The sequence below is a fragment of the Nicotiana attenuata genome, chromosome 11 (assembly GCF_001879085.1).
Source record: "Nicotiana attenuata strain UT chromosome 11, NIATTr2, whole genome shotgun sequence".
Taxonomy (NCBI): Eukaryota; Viridiplantae; Streptophyta; class Magnoliopsida; order Solanales; family Solanaceae; genus Nicotiana; species Nicotiana attenuata.
Genome location: NC_031999.1, coordinates 50,705,079 through 50,720,650, shown reverse-complemented (window position 1 = coordinate 50,720,650; position 15,572 = coordinate 50,705,079). Strand labels below are relative to the sequence as shown.

The window sequence follows — 15,572 nt, the reverse complement described above, 5'->3', positions numbered from 1 at the left end:
GGTTAGTTGGCTGGCCTTGTCTTCACGAGAGGCGCCATCACGACCAGTGCGGGTTTCGGGTCGTGAAAAGTTGGTATCAGAGCCTAGGTTACTAGGTCTCACGAGTCATGAGCAGGTTTAGTAGAGTCTCGTGGATCGGTACGGAGACGTCTATACTTATCCTCGAGAGGCTGCAGAACCTTTAGGAAAACTTCACTTTCTTGGAATTCTTATCGTGCGTACTTAATTCAGCTTGAGATGCAACTCTTGAAATTCCTTCCACACGTCTGTATGCGCACTTGAGCGCTTAGTATTATATGTGCCTTGATGGTTTGTGATTCCCCAATCGAGGGGCGAGATGTGAGCTTCGTGAGTATGTCGGGCCAGTCTGGAGGACTTGAGGTCGGATCTTGCCTATGGCTTGAGCACTAAGGTGTTGATTGTGCGAGCAAGTGTTTTGAACTTATATGTTCGGTATTGTCCTTATTAGCCGGAATGGCTGTTGGATATCCATGTGCTGAGTATGTTAGTACTGCGAGATGCATCTATGTGATCTTGGTAGTGACGAAGAAGTCTGCTGGATAATAGATGACTGTTAAGTGTTCGATTCCTATGGTGACTTGATGTGTAGCCCTACGCGTGAAGAATATTTTCGTGTCTCCTATTTGGGAAGTGAAGTACATTTCATGTGGCGGTACGAGTTCAGACTCAGGAAGACTAATGACTGTGTAACGTATATGATGGTGGAAGGTATGTCGAAGTACTAAATTGAGGCGAAGCAGGTGGGTTATCTCCTGCGGAGTGTTCTTAATTGGTATGGTCCTTATGTGTGTGTTAGAAGATCTCATGTGTAATTGAAGGGTACGTGTTGAAATTTGATAAATTCGGGTCGCTCTAGAGGTTGGACTCAACTGATGTGGGGATGAATGTGAAATCTGTAGAGGATTACACTACTAGAAGATCCGTGTTTTCACAATCTTGTACATGATTTGAGTTGAGTCTCACTGTGGCATTGTGGCATCATTAAAGTAAAAGTGTTATGAGTTGTTAAGTGTGTCTTGATATATGGCTTCAAGCCAAGTTGGGGAGGTTGCTATTGATTAGCTGATTGCATGGTTATGTGCTATGTTGGTTCCGTTTCGAGATATTCTGGTGGATCAGTCTGGTTGCAGAAATTGAGCCGAGGATGGCACGAGTGAAGCAAAATTTTGACAAGGGCTATATGGTGTTTCGTGGGAATGTGAAAATAATGGAATGTCTTGAGCTGTTGTTGATAAAGAATGCTCAGTGTATAGAGAAGGAAGATGTTTGTTTGTATTGGAATGGGATCATATCCTGCGGTGTCAGAGTGCTAATAAGGCACGAGTGGTTCTATTCGTTAAGGCAGGTAATTTACAGTTGTATAAGAGTGAATGACTCTCGAGAATGGTTTTATTGTGTTCAAGATTTTGCATGTAATAATCAGGTGTCTTAAGGTTGTGTATGTGGATAGAGACTGTGTTTTCATTAGAAAGGATCAAGACTTGTGGTATTTTATGTTAATTATGGGATTCTATGTATCAGTATCTGGAAAGTAATGGTAACGAATTCAGATTCACAGGAAGTTCTTCAAGTAAAGTATGTTGGAATGTGGTACTTCTGGGAACGTTTGAGAGGGCTTTCAGTGGCCTATGGGTCTTAGACAGTGTGGTCTTACGTTCGAGTCTCGTGTGGTAAACCTGGGTTGAGGCATTGTGGTGCTACAGCAAGGAAGAATATCAAGTTGATGATGTATCAGGAGGGAAATTTGGTAGACGGAATAGCTTGATAATAGGCCGAATCGGTATGGTAAGGGTATGATTAATTCTTCGTATGTGATCGAGGTAATGAGCTTTTACAGGCATGTTGCAGCAATGCTCTTGAGTCTTGACAGCTTGCTTAGCTTGGTTTGGATAGAGCGATTCAGTCCTGGCAGTTTAGTTTGTGGTTAGGAAAAAGGGAGATGGAGTTCTCATGATATCCTAGTGTGGTATGGTATATGCGATATGTTGTGGAGGATTGGGATTTATGGGTGTACGGCTTCGGTTCAGTTCGGAATGGAAATTCATTAAATTCTTAAGCAGCACAGGCAGCTGCAGGTGATTTAAGAATCGATCTTCAGATGATTAAGGAAAATGGTACTGCTATTCTAGTGAGTTGACGGGGGTATATGTTCAGTAAAAGGGGAAGGTGATGTAAACTGATAATACTTCGGTGGTATTGCGGCATTTTCTTGTTGGATCGACTGTTGATATTTGAGTTTGTTGATGGCACAGGGAAATTTTTAAATATCTCTCGTGGAATGAATGGGTACTTGATGTGTGATAGGTATTCATACGGCGGAATTTGGATTAGGTACAGTGATTCGTGTGCTATATGGAGTCGGAGACTGGGAGTTCTCAGGTACAGACCATGTAGTGGTTGTGGATCGTGTGTATCGGTACCGTTTAGCGGGTATTGGGATTTGGAGGCCCGAGTGGATCTTTCTGTGCTTGGTATATTAGATTTTGGATACGATATTGGAGTGTAGACTGGTTGTCTCAGTGTTAGGTTATTCTAGACTATTGTGCTATGGGCTATGTCGAAAAAACGCCACAGGTTCCGTGGCGAGGTGTATCGGGTTATGTTCTAGCAGCGCGGTTTGTATTCCGAAGACCAGCGGACGGCTGGGAAGGATGGTTTTTCTTAATTGGGCCTTCGTGGAGGATGTCAGTGCAGAGGTTTCTACCATTGATTCGGTTCCAGTATTGAGGGACTTTTTCGGATGCATTTCTTGTGGCCGGGCATGTCGTCGGGCGAGATTGTGGATTTCGGTTATTTATTTGGTGCCGTGCACCGTATCGTACGGCTCTGGCAGGAGTTATAGTAATGGGAGGAGCAGCTTCAGGCTTCTTGGTATTGAGATCGTTGGCAGTTCAATGTGGCTACGTATTTAGCTTGAGTTAGCTTGGTTTGTCACGGGTTGTATTATTTAGGGACAGGTCGATTCGATCGTTATTAAACTTGCTAGTGATCTGGGGAGACCTATGAGTTGTTTTTTTTTCTGTGCTGTGAGGCGTTATAACTTGTTGGTTATGGGCACACGTGGTGCAGTTCTATTGGGGATTCATAGTGGAAGTCGAGCAGGAAGAGTAATTGGGTGTTGCTCGGTAAGTGGAGTATTGGTTATGACCATCGGGTGCGTGTCGTATGTTATTTGTTTCACCGTGGGTGTAATGAATTGCTTTGGTTTCAGACATTAAATTGTGCGTGGCTGTCGATTTTCATAGTGACTTGAGGTGCTTCATGTGTAACAGTGTTTGGATAAGATCGCGCATTGTGGCGAGGCCACACGGGGGTATGACCTTTCGGGGTAGCGTCAGGTATTCTATTTCTAGGATGGGAGACGGGGTCTCAGCCTTGTGTGGTGATGGACTGATGAGCTTAAAGTACAACTCTTTCGTTTGAGTCATTTGTCATGATTTGAGTATGTTCAGACCATTTCTTATTGGTGCGCGTATTATGCAAGTTGTGGCTTAGGCCTGTATTGAGGTGTTATATCACCAGAGTGGTGTGTTGGATTCGAGGTGATCGTTGGAGTCATTAATGAATGCGAGCAATTTGATTTCAGCTTGTTTGAAGGATAATATCGAGGTTTGGCCCGGAAATCTATCGTGGTATTAGTCAAATGGGAAGTGGCTTCATGAATGGTTGATCCGAGAAATGGTTACGGTCTATCGCGTGTTTTATTTATCGTTGGCAGTATATGAAAGTGTTGGAATAAGACTTTAGCTAATAAGGGATTTTCTAGCGGTGTTTCGTTGTTGTGGACAACTGCTGTGAATAGAGGCTATCGTTTCGAGTGTTTGGATTGTGTGGAATATTATATGATTTCACCTGAGGTTGCAGGTATGGGTTATTACAGCTGGTTCGGGTTTATTCTGGGTATAGATGTGAGGTTCTGATCTTGTGTATGATTTTGGAAAGTGCAATGTGGTTCTACGATTTATGGTCTAGATGGACTGTGAAATTTCAGCTATGTTGTATTATTGGACCTATGTGAGATAGGGTGACGTGGGACCACCCCGGGTATATGCTTGGTAAGGTCATTCAGCTATTGGTTGGCTTCTATTACAACTCTGGGTACTCTCGAGGACGAGCGTTTGTTTAAGTTGGGGAGGATGTGACGACCCAACCCATCGTCTCATGTGTTACTGCTCCGTTTCCCCCATTTTATGCTTCTTCATGTTTCATTTATCAGTGTTTGGTGTGTTAGAGTTGATTTGGGATTGGTTTTGGTAGGAAATGAGACACTTAGTCTCTTTAAGGAAGGTTTACGTTGGGAAAGTCAACGGACGTTGACTTATGAGTTAGAAGGTTCGGATGTGAGTTCCAGTGATTCGGTTAGCTTCGGGAAGTGATTTGTGACTTAGGAGTGTGATCGGAATTGATTTTGGAGGTCCAATGTAGAATTAGGCTTGAATTGGCGAAGTTAGTATTTTGGCGAATTCCGGTTGATGGGTGAGAATTTGGTCCGAGGGTCGGAATGGAATTCCGAGAGTTGCTGTAGCTTCGTTAGGTGATGTTGGATATGTGTGCAAATTTTCAGGTCATTCGGAGGTGGTTTGGTTGGGTTTTTGATCGAATGCGAATTTCGGAAGTTTTTGAAGAACTTAGGCTTGGATTTGATATAATTTGATGGTTTTAGTGTTAATCGTGGTGTTTTGATGATTGGAACAAGTTTGGGTGATGTTTTAAGATATGTTGGTGTTGTTGGTTGAGGTCCCGGGGGCCTCGGGGTGAGTTCGGATGGTTAAACGGAGAGTTTTGAAATTTTTCATGTTGCTGAGCCTGCTGCAACTGGTATTTTCGCTTCTGCGAATCTTGGACCGCAGAAGCGGACACGCTTGTGCGAAGGATTGACCGCAGAAGCAGTGAGGAGGCCTGGGCACCGGCTCCGCAGAAGCGATTGGGCTCGATTTTGGGTATTTCCGCAGAAGCGGAGGAAAATCCGCAGGAGCGGAGTCGCAGAAGCGACTTGTGGACCGCAGAAGCGGTCGTGGCCTTATTTGAAATTTCCGCAGAAACGGAAGAAAAGTCGCGGAAGCGGTCCCGCATAAGCGGGAAAGTGACCGCAAAAGCGAAAAGAGCTGGGCAGATTTATGTTATTTCCTCCGCGAGCTAGGTCTTATTTTCACCATTGTTGAGCAACCTAGGGAGCTTTTTGACGAGGATTAAAGAGGGTTTCGACGGGAATTGATTGGAGGTGAGTCTCGTGACCTAGAATCATCATTTTGTTGAAGAANGGTTGATGGGTGAGAATTTGATCCGAGGGTCGGAATGGAATTCCGAGAGTTGCTGTAGCTTCGTTAGGTGATGTTGGATATGTGTGCAAATTTTCAGGTCATTCGGACGTCGTTTGGTCGGGTTTTTGATCGAAAGTTTATTTCGGAAGTTTCTGAAGAACTTAGGCTTGAATCCGATGTGATTTAATGGTTTTAGCGTTGTTTGATGTGTTTTGATGATTGGAGCAAGTCTGAATAATGTTTTAAGATGTGTTGGTGCTTTTGGTTGAGGTCCCGAGGGCCTCGGGGTGATTTCGGGTGGTAATCGGAAGGAAATTGAAGTTGGAAATTTCAGGTTCTTGGCTGCAGCAGGTATTTTCGCATCTGCGGAAAGGCAACCGCAGATGCGGTTGCGCGGAAGCGGAGAAGGCTTCGCAGGTGCAAAAGAGGGTGAGATTGAGCAGTTCCGCAGAAGTGGAAGTCATTTCGCTTAAGCGAGTCCGCAGAAGCGGACATGAGGTCGCAGAAGCGGTTTGACCTGGGGGTGAAGTTTCGCAGAAGCGAGAAATTTTGTCGCAGAAGCGANAGCATTATTGTTTCTTTACTGATGCCCGAGGGGCTTATGATTATTTTTGGACTGATTGAGGCCGAGGGCCATATGTGAGGATATGTTGAGTGATGTGAGGAGGCTTTCAGGCCCCGAGTGTATTGTGAGGAGGCTTTCAGGCCTCAAGTGTAATGTGAAAAGGCTTTCAGGCCTCATGTTGATATGTACAGGCTTTCAGGCCTTATGATGATATAGCGCTTGGGCTGTAGGAGCCCCTCCGGAGTCTGCAACCCCACAGTGAGCGCGGGTACCCATCTAGAGCGGTTAAATTTTAGACAGTGGTAACAATGACACTGTCATACGCGTTTTGGTCAGGTAACAATGACTGACCAGTCAGGTAACAATGACTGACCAGTGGTAACAATGGCACTGTAATACGCATTTTGGTCAGGTAACAATGGCTGACCGGTCAGGTAACAATGACTGACTAGTAACAAAAATCATGCCCGAGGGGCGAACTTTTATATGCTCATCTTGCATACTTATTTGCATTTTTACCTGCTATGCTGTGGTATTTGTGCCCGAGGGGCGGATTTTCTGTGCTAATCAGCACTAACTATTTTGAACAGCTTTCGTAATTATTGAAAGGACCATTTTCAAAAGAGATTTGAACTGAGCCGAAACCTTTCTAAAGAGTTCTCTGATTTCACTGTTTTCTCGGAAATTGTACCCGGCTTCTGTACAGCCCGTTGGTTGCTTTACGTGATTTCTTGCTGCTCAGTTATTATTTACTTCTATTACTCACTGAGTTGGAGTACTCACTTTACTCCCTGCACCTCGCGTGCAGATGCATGTATTATACACCTGGTAGCGGGTTTTGAGCTGGTTGAAGGTATTGCTATTGTAGCTGAGCAAGGTGACTGCCAGCGTTCACGACACCGGACTTTGTCTTCTAATTTCAGATTCTGTTTAGTATAAAATTGGCCCTGTAGCAGTGTTCAGGCTTCCTTAGATGCTCGTGACTTGTGACACCCCGGTCGGGCTGTGTTGGGGTTGTAAATATTGTTAATTAAAGTCATTTAGGCATACCTTACTATTCATTTATGTTTACTTGTTTTGAAAGAGTTTACTTGGGTTAGTTGGCTGGCCTTGTCTTCACGAGAGGCGCCATCACGACCAGTGCGGGTTTCGGGTCGTGACACATCTACACATAGATAGTAGTATGTTTGCATCCATACATAGGCAACTTTTACTGAATAGAAAAAGAAAACCAAGTTTAGGTTTTTCTTTTTTCCCTTTAGACATACAACAACAACAACAACAAATCTAGTCCAATCTTACAAGTGAAGTCTGGGAAGGGCAATGTTTACGCGGACATTACCTCTAAATAATAAAGATAGAGAAGTTGTTTCCGGTATACCCTCGGCTTAAGAAAAGGAAAAGAAGGAGGAGGAGGAAGAGGAGCAGGAAGAAGACGAAAAAGAAGAAGAAAAGAAAAGAAGTAGCACCAAACAATAACAATAAGAAAATAAGATAATTGAAGCGAACTAACAACAGAGCGCAAATAGAGCCCTAAGAATATGAAAATACAAGAGTACAAAATTTATTGGTACGAGTAATTTGTATTCGCACCAAGTTGAAAGGAATATTAAGGAGGAACAACAGGGTGTAAACAAGATAACTAAAGTGAACAAACAACATGGTAAAAATAGAGTTTTAAGAATATGAAAATACAAGAGTACAAAATTTATTGGTACGAATAATTTGTATTCGCACCAAATAGAAAGGATTATTAAGGAGGAAAACAATCTCAAACAAGAGATTTCTTCATTTTGTATTTTTCATTTAAACTCCAAAGTGCAGAGACAATCTGAAATTTTGTACCACAAGGCTTTGATTTATTATAAACACGTTTTTCTACTTCTTTCATCTAAATAAAAAATAGTAGTGAGAAAAAACATTATGCGCATCCAGGGAATCGAACCCTGGTCAGTACCGTGGGAGGGTACTATGATACCACTACACCAGATGCGCTGCTTTGTTTTGTGACCATCGATTTTTCATTAAAACATAATATCAACATATGAATAAGGGTAAAAAGTGATACAGCCAAACCTCTCTATAACAACCTCATTTGTTTCGATATTTTTTGGCTGCTATAATGAAGTACTGTTATAGAAAATATATATTATAATATAACATAAGAATGAGTTCCAAGAAAACTTAGCTTTTATAGTGAACGACTATTACATAAAGATGCTATTATAAAAAGGTCTGACTGTAGTATAAAATAATGGGCTTTGGGATGAAAAACAATTGCATGGGGAGACCAATGATATGTTTAGGTGATCATCACCATTTATAACGTTCCTTGGCCGTTTTCTTAAACTATTTTTGAGGTTTACACTTGGAAGATAATTGCATCTTCCAAATTATTATGAAAATTTTGGGAAGGAAAAAAAATAGAAAATTTAAAAAGGAAAAAGAAAATTAACCGCATTAATTATATCTACAAATATATGGTGAAGTTGCACTCTATGCTTCACATATACTCTTCAGATGAAACATGACCTTAATTAAAAGCGCATGAATCATTTACAACAGTAGATCACCCCTATTTAACGTATACCTATTTTTTAAAATTATTTAACTTATACCCTAATTTTAGCAACTTCGGACGCCTCTTCTTTTTCCTTCCGATCTATGCGTTCCTTTCTTTCTCCTCTTCTTAAAAAGAAGAGGCTGAGAGCAGTTCAATTTAAATGATGCACTGCTATGTCTGAAGTTTGTAATGCTGCAAGCGAACTTCAGAGCGAGTGTCTGAAGTTAGTACTGTTGTTAAATAAGCTTCAGATACGAGGGTCTGAAGTTTGCTTTGTCTAAGCACCATTCAAGTAGCGTACTGTCAGAGCTATAAAAGTAATGTCGTTGATGCTCTTTTTGTGTGTTGCAAGTGAATCTATTCGATTACCTGAGTTTTATATGAATACATGGTTCTATTGCTTCCGAAAGATTTAATTAATTGCTCTTCTTTCTCTCATATTGATCTGAAGTTTGCCTGATTGCCTTTGCAAGTCAGGCCAAACTTCAGGCAAATTTATTTGAAGTTTTGCTTTGATAAGGCTACACTTCAGATAAAAATTCTGAAGTTCAAACTTCAAACATACACAATTGAACTGAAGTTTGCCCTTGCTTATGAACTGAAGTTTGCGTGATTGCCTTTGCAAGTCAGGCCAAACTTCAGGCAAAAATATATGAAGTTTTGCTACACTTCAGACAAAATATTCTGAAGTTCAAACTTCAGACATAAATTTCTGCTACTTCAGGCCCGTATGTCTGAAGTTACGCAAAAAGCGGGTACGATTGCAATTTTTTTGCAAAACGGGTATAAGTCAAAAAGTGACCCAAAGAGCGGGAATAGATGCAAATGCCCCGAGTATCTTACGTTTATAAGTTTTTTAAGGGCTTTTTTCACTTTTAGCCCGCGCCAGAAATTATTTATATTCGATAGTCGAAAAAGCGTATAATATTTATATAATTATATATAAAATAATATATATATATATATATATATATATATATATATATATATATATATATATATATATATATATATATTAGCTATTATTTTGAGAGCGGCTATACAATATCATTTTTTTCATGCCAATTTTATAGTGAGTTTTTTTATACCAATTATTAACTTTCTATGAATTACTGTATGGTAATTTGTTATAATCGGTTAAGATGCACTACTCGTATGTATAAAAGTTCTTTAAACTATTAACGTATATGAGTTAGATCGTTATGAAAATACTAAATATTTGCATTTTTTCCAACCATAGACGAGATGTGTTTTAAATTTACTACTATCTTGATCAATTAGTGGCTCTCAAACTTCAAAATACAAAATAACTCAACAATTGCAACTAGCCTTGAGAACAGCATAGTGGATCCATATTAGACCCCTCGTATTGCTATTTAAAGTAGTTACTAAAATTACTCCCTCCATCTCTAATTATCTGGCATGATTTTTAAAAATAGTTAGTCAACTTATTCGTTATTTTAGAAGCTCAAGATAAATTAATTAATTTTTTCTTATTTATCCTTAATATTAATTGTTCTTGAAGATGGAGATGATACATAAACAGAATAAATATTCAACGAAGAGAGATTATATCTTATTACATAAATATGGATAAAATAGTCAAAAATCTCTTCTAATTAATGTTTCTTAAGAACTGTATAAAAAAAAGTTACGACAGATAATTTCAGACGGAGGGATTAAAAGAAAAAAAAGTGAAGATTATGTTGTTGGGATGCATGTAAAGGAGTTATATTTTTCAGCTTTAATTTCATGAAGAAGTGTGTAATTCCTTTTTCTTTATTTTCCCTTTTAGCCATGTGAAGTAAATCATAGGGCTAAGGCTGCATTTGGATTACGACAAAAAAGCTGTCTTGTTATATATTATGTTCCACCGACACTTTCAATTATAGTCACCTTCCTATTGTTTTGCTTTCTGGTCGTTTGCTTGCTTAACATTCAATTCAACCCTCCGCCTTCTTTTTTTCTTACTCGGTATTCGATACTTGCATTAAATTCTGATTAACTCTCTATTCGTATCGAAAAGTTTTACATTAGGAGGTAATTAAAGTATTTTCTAACAAAGACATTTCATACTCATACAAGGGTTGGCAAACGGGAGGGGGAGTCGGGTCGGATATAGGACATGTCCAAACGGGTAATGAAAAAACGGATAAATTATCCAACTCGACACATATTTAATACGGATAAAAAAAATAGGTTAACCGGCAGATAATATGGGTAACCGTATTATTCATGACTTCTTGAATATGATCACTTTTGGGAGAATTTCTAGTCTCCCAAACTTGAGGAATCCCCAATTTGAGGCTTTATAAATGTAAAAGTTAAACCTATTAGTTATCCATTGGTTATTCATGTTTTAAATGAATAATATGGTTCTTATCCATATTTGACCCGTAAAAATTTCATTATTCAACTCATTTTTTAGTGGATAATATGGATGGTTAATTATTTTTTTTTAACCATTTTGCCACCACTACTCATACATGGCTCAAATAAACCACTGATTAAGAATGAAGAAACACTTATCATTCCATCACAATCCTGGTGATCCTTCCACCTTCTTTTGTCTTATCTCCATACCCTCCTTGGCCAGACACCCTTAGAGTCACCTTCCTGTTGTTTTTTCTTTCTAGTCGATTGCTTATGTAACAAAGGGTGACCCTTCCATAAAGCAAGTAAAGCAACTGTTTTAGACCCCACATTTGTGGGGACCTCATTTTTGTTACACCTAATAGGCTATGTATAAGGTTAAAAAGGTTCTGTGAAGCAGAAAAATTTGATTTCTTTCTTTAACAAGTATACAGAAGAAGGATTTGCAACTACAATGATTTCTGCCAAAAAAAACACTTGAAATGAATATCGAACCCGAATTTCGTAATAAACGTGTGATATATAGGAAGTAACAATTTGGTGAGAATGTTGATAATAAAATCTCAAAATCTTTCGAAGAGTCCTTTGGAGTTGATTACTTTATACCTAGTAGAAAAGGCTATTTTTTTCACTTCAATATAGATTTGAACAATTTAAAGCATAAGAAATATTTTATTTTTCTATTTAGCAGTAAAAATTAAGATCACTAGATGATAGAAATGTAAAAAAATATTGTCTTAATATTGAATGTGCCTTAAAGCATAATAATTTGATATTAATGGAGATTTTTTCGAAATTAAAAGTATTAAGGAAAATAGTACAATTAGAAGATAACAGTTAAATCGATACACTCGGTCAAATAAAAGATTTGATTATTTTTCCAGTGCCTATAGTGCTTATGGAATAATGTTAATAACTCATGTTATCGTCGCTTCGGCGGAAAGAATTTTTCAAAGTTAAAATTGATAAAATCTTACTTAAGATCAACAATGTCTCAAGAAAGGTGTCACGACCCGGATTTTTCACCCTCGGAAGTCGTGATGGCGCCTACTAATGAGAGCTAGGCAAGCCAATTATGGAACAGTTTACCTTTACCCATTTTTACACCTTTTAAACAATTTCGAAATAATAACATTTAAACAGCGGAATTTAACATAAGCGGAAGAAAGAAACAATAAGCTACCTGAACATGAAATCTAATACAACTGTTTGAGTCTCGACTACCCAGAATTGGTGTCACAGTTTCACAGACGGTCTAAGAATACTACAAATAAAGGTCTGAAAGAAAAAAATACAACACTGTTTCTGGCAAAGCATGGAAGAAACAGGAATAGTAGATAGAAGGAGACGCCAAGGCCTGCGGACGCCTGCAGGACTACCTCGGGTTGCCTGATGAACGAGAATCAGCAATCCCACTGCGGTCCGAATTCTACAACACTGGGGTCAGCACAAAAGAGTGCAGAGTGTAGTATCAGCACAACCGACCCATGTGTTGGTAAGTGTCTAGCCTAACCTCGGCAAAGTAGTGACGAGGCTAGGACCAGACTACCAAATAAGCCTGTACAATTTAACTATATACAGCGGAAAAGAAGAACAGTAATATACGGTCAAGTATGGGAGGGGGAAACATGCTGCGGGGAAAGATCGAATAGTAACAGAAGAGTAACAAATAAATATGAGGATCACCACAGTTCAATTGAAAATGGGAAGGGGAAATCATGCTGCGGGGTACAACAAGTATTAACAGGAAACCAACAATTTAAATGTAGAGGAACCGTAACTCAGTTATCAAATAAAATTATGAAATCAAAGACAAGTGCACGGCATCACCCTTCGTGCTTTTACTCTCTCTCACCAAAATAATACACGGCATCACCCTTCGTGCTTTTACTCTCTCTCACCAAAATAATACACGGCATCACCCTTCGTGCTTTACGCTCTTCCTCACCCAAACAACAATCACAAGGCAAATAGGGTAAGGGAATCTATAACCTCGAAATAAGTTCAAGTAACAACAGAAAATCAGGAAATAAATGTAAGAGACAACATAACTCAATTATCAGCAAGAATTAGGGAAATCAAGGACAAGTGCACGGCATCACCCTTCGTGCTTTTACTCTCGTCCTCACCATAACAATCAATACAATAGGCACGGAATGGTACATCGTGCGGCACGGCATCACCTTTCGTGCTTTACACTCTTTCCTTACCATGAAATCAAAATAATAGGCACGGAATGGTACATCATGCGGCACGGCATCACCCTTCGTGCTTTACACTCTTTCCTCACAAAACAAGCAATGCACGACATCACCCTTCGTGCTTTAACGCTCTTCCTCACCCAAACAACAATCACAAATAATAGGGCAAGGGAATAAATGAAATTGCAATAAAGATCCCAGCAAGGGAAAAACATCTCAACAAATAAATCCCGGCAAGGGAACAACATCAATAATATGAACATCCCGGCGGGGGAGATAACAAATAATTCAATAATAGCCCGGCAAGGGTGTCAACATGATAACTTCTTTTCTTTCTCACTTTTACTTCACAATTCACTTCATAACCCGAGTCAATGCTCTAGAGATTCAATTATCACTTACTCTTTCACAATTCGTTACATAACTTGAGCCAACGCTCCTCAATGTTCATAAGTCACAATTCCTTCCACAAACTTTACACAACATATAGAAACCATCACCAAGGCATGAAAGATACAACGAAGTCATGAAAATCACAATATAAAGAGTCACGGGCATGCTGGACACCAACGTATAGATACTCGTCACCATGCCTATACGTTATACTCAACAATTAACTCTTAACAAATAGGACTCAACGCCTAATCCCTCAAGCTAAGGTTAGACCAAACACTTACCTCGAACTCTCACGGCCAACTCAAGCCTCCAATACCGCATTTCCTTTCGAATTTGGCTCCAACGCAATCGAATCTATACATAATCGACTTAATAACATCAATAAATGCTAAACAATCCAATTCCAATGCTTAATTATAGCTTTCTAATCATTCTTCCCAAAAATCCAAAAATCGACCCCGGGCCCGCTTGGTCAAAACACGAGGTTCGGACCAAAATCAAATCACCCATTCACCCACGAGCCCAAATATATAATTATTTCTAGAATTCGACCCCAAAATGAGGTCTAAATCACAAGTATACAAAAAGCCCTAACTCTACCCAAATTCCTAATTTTTTACCCTTAAAGACATGATTTAAGCCTAGAAATCTAATGGGTGTTAATGGAAATTCAAGAAAATGAGTCTAAGATTACATACCTATGAATCTGTGATGAAGTTCCCCTTCAAAAATTGCCCAAATTGGAGTTTGGAAGAATAAGTTATGAAAAGTATGAAGACTCCCGTTTTGCTTCTGTTTTAAAATCACTGGACAGGCCTTCATCGCGTTCGCGATAGGCCTGTCGCGTTCGCGATGAGTCCAGCTTTGGTGACCTTCGCGTTCGCGACATCAGGCTCGCGTTCGCGGAGCTTTGGCTCCTCGAACCTTCGCGTTCGCGGGCAAGTGGCCGCGTTTGCGATGCACAAACTTCCCTTCCCCCTGCCCAGGCCCAAAGCCTTCGCGTTCGGGATAGCAGGACCGCATTCGCGAAGGGAAACACCCCCAAAGCTTCGCGTTCGCGTCCTGTGTCTCGCGTTCGCGAAGAAGGACATTTCCTTCAGGCTGACCAAACCCTTCACGTTCAGGAGAGTCCTTCCGCGAATGCGAAGAAGAAAATATCAGAACACCAGAAATTGAAAAACCTGCAACTTTTATGAGTTCAAAAACCTTCCGAAACTCACCCGAGCCATCGGGGCTCCAAACCAAACATACGTACTCACTCAAAAACATCATATTAACTTATCCGTGTGATCAAATCGCCAAAATAACCTCAATAACAACGGATCAAACCTCAAAAATCAAGAACTTTTCTCAAACTTCATCAAGTATCAAATTTAGCAATTTAGGTCCGAATCACGTCAAATGATATCCGTTTTTCATCAAATTTCACAGAAACTTCTTAAATCATATATAAGACCTGTACCGGGCGCCGGAACCAAAATACGGGCCCGATACTAACATGTTCTAATCAAATTTCCTTAAACAATTTCTTTCAAAAATTTATTTCTCGGGTTTGGGACCTCGGAATTCGATTTCGGGCATACGCCCAAGTCCCATATTTTCCTACGGACCCTCCTGGACCGTCAAATCACGGGTTCGGGTCCGTTTACCCAAAATGTTGAACGAAGTTAAAATAACTCATTTTATAACCAAATTTTTCCATTTTTCACAGATTTTCATATTTAAGCTTTCTGGCTACGCGCCAGACTGCGCACGCAAATCGAGGTGACTCTAAATGAGATTTTCAAGGCCTCGGAGTCATAGAATTTAATTTAAAACAAGTGATGACCGTTTGGGTCATCACAAAAGGTTAAATAGATTAGCTATATTATCAATTAAGAAAGACTTATTAGGAGTTATTGATTATAAGAAAATTATTAATAACTTTGTATCTAAAGAAAAATAGACTTCAAATAAATAAATAAATAAATAATTTTATTTTTAAAAAAAAAGTTAAGGCCCCTCATAAAATTTAACTTTAGGCCACAAAACTCGTCGGGCCGCCCCTGTATGTAACATTCAATTCAACCCTCCACCTCCTTTTTTTTGGTCACTCTATGTCTGGTATTTGTATCGAATCTCGATCAAATCCGTATACAAAAAATCTTATATTACAAGTTTAAGTGTTCCTTTACAAAAATGACATGAGTATT

At 39.6% G+C, this 15,572-nt stretch overlaps 1 non-coding gene across 1 annotated transcript; it reads right to left on the bottom strand.

The window, feature by feature from the left end:
* On the bottom strand, positions 7,772 to 7,842 carry TRNAG-CCC. The gene has a single exon. It is a non-coding gene; the product is annotated as a tRNA-Gly (tRNA).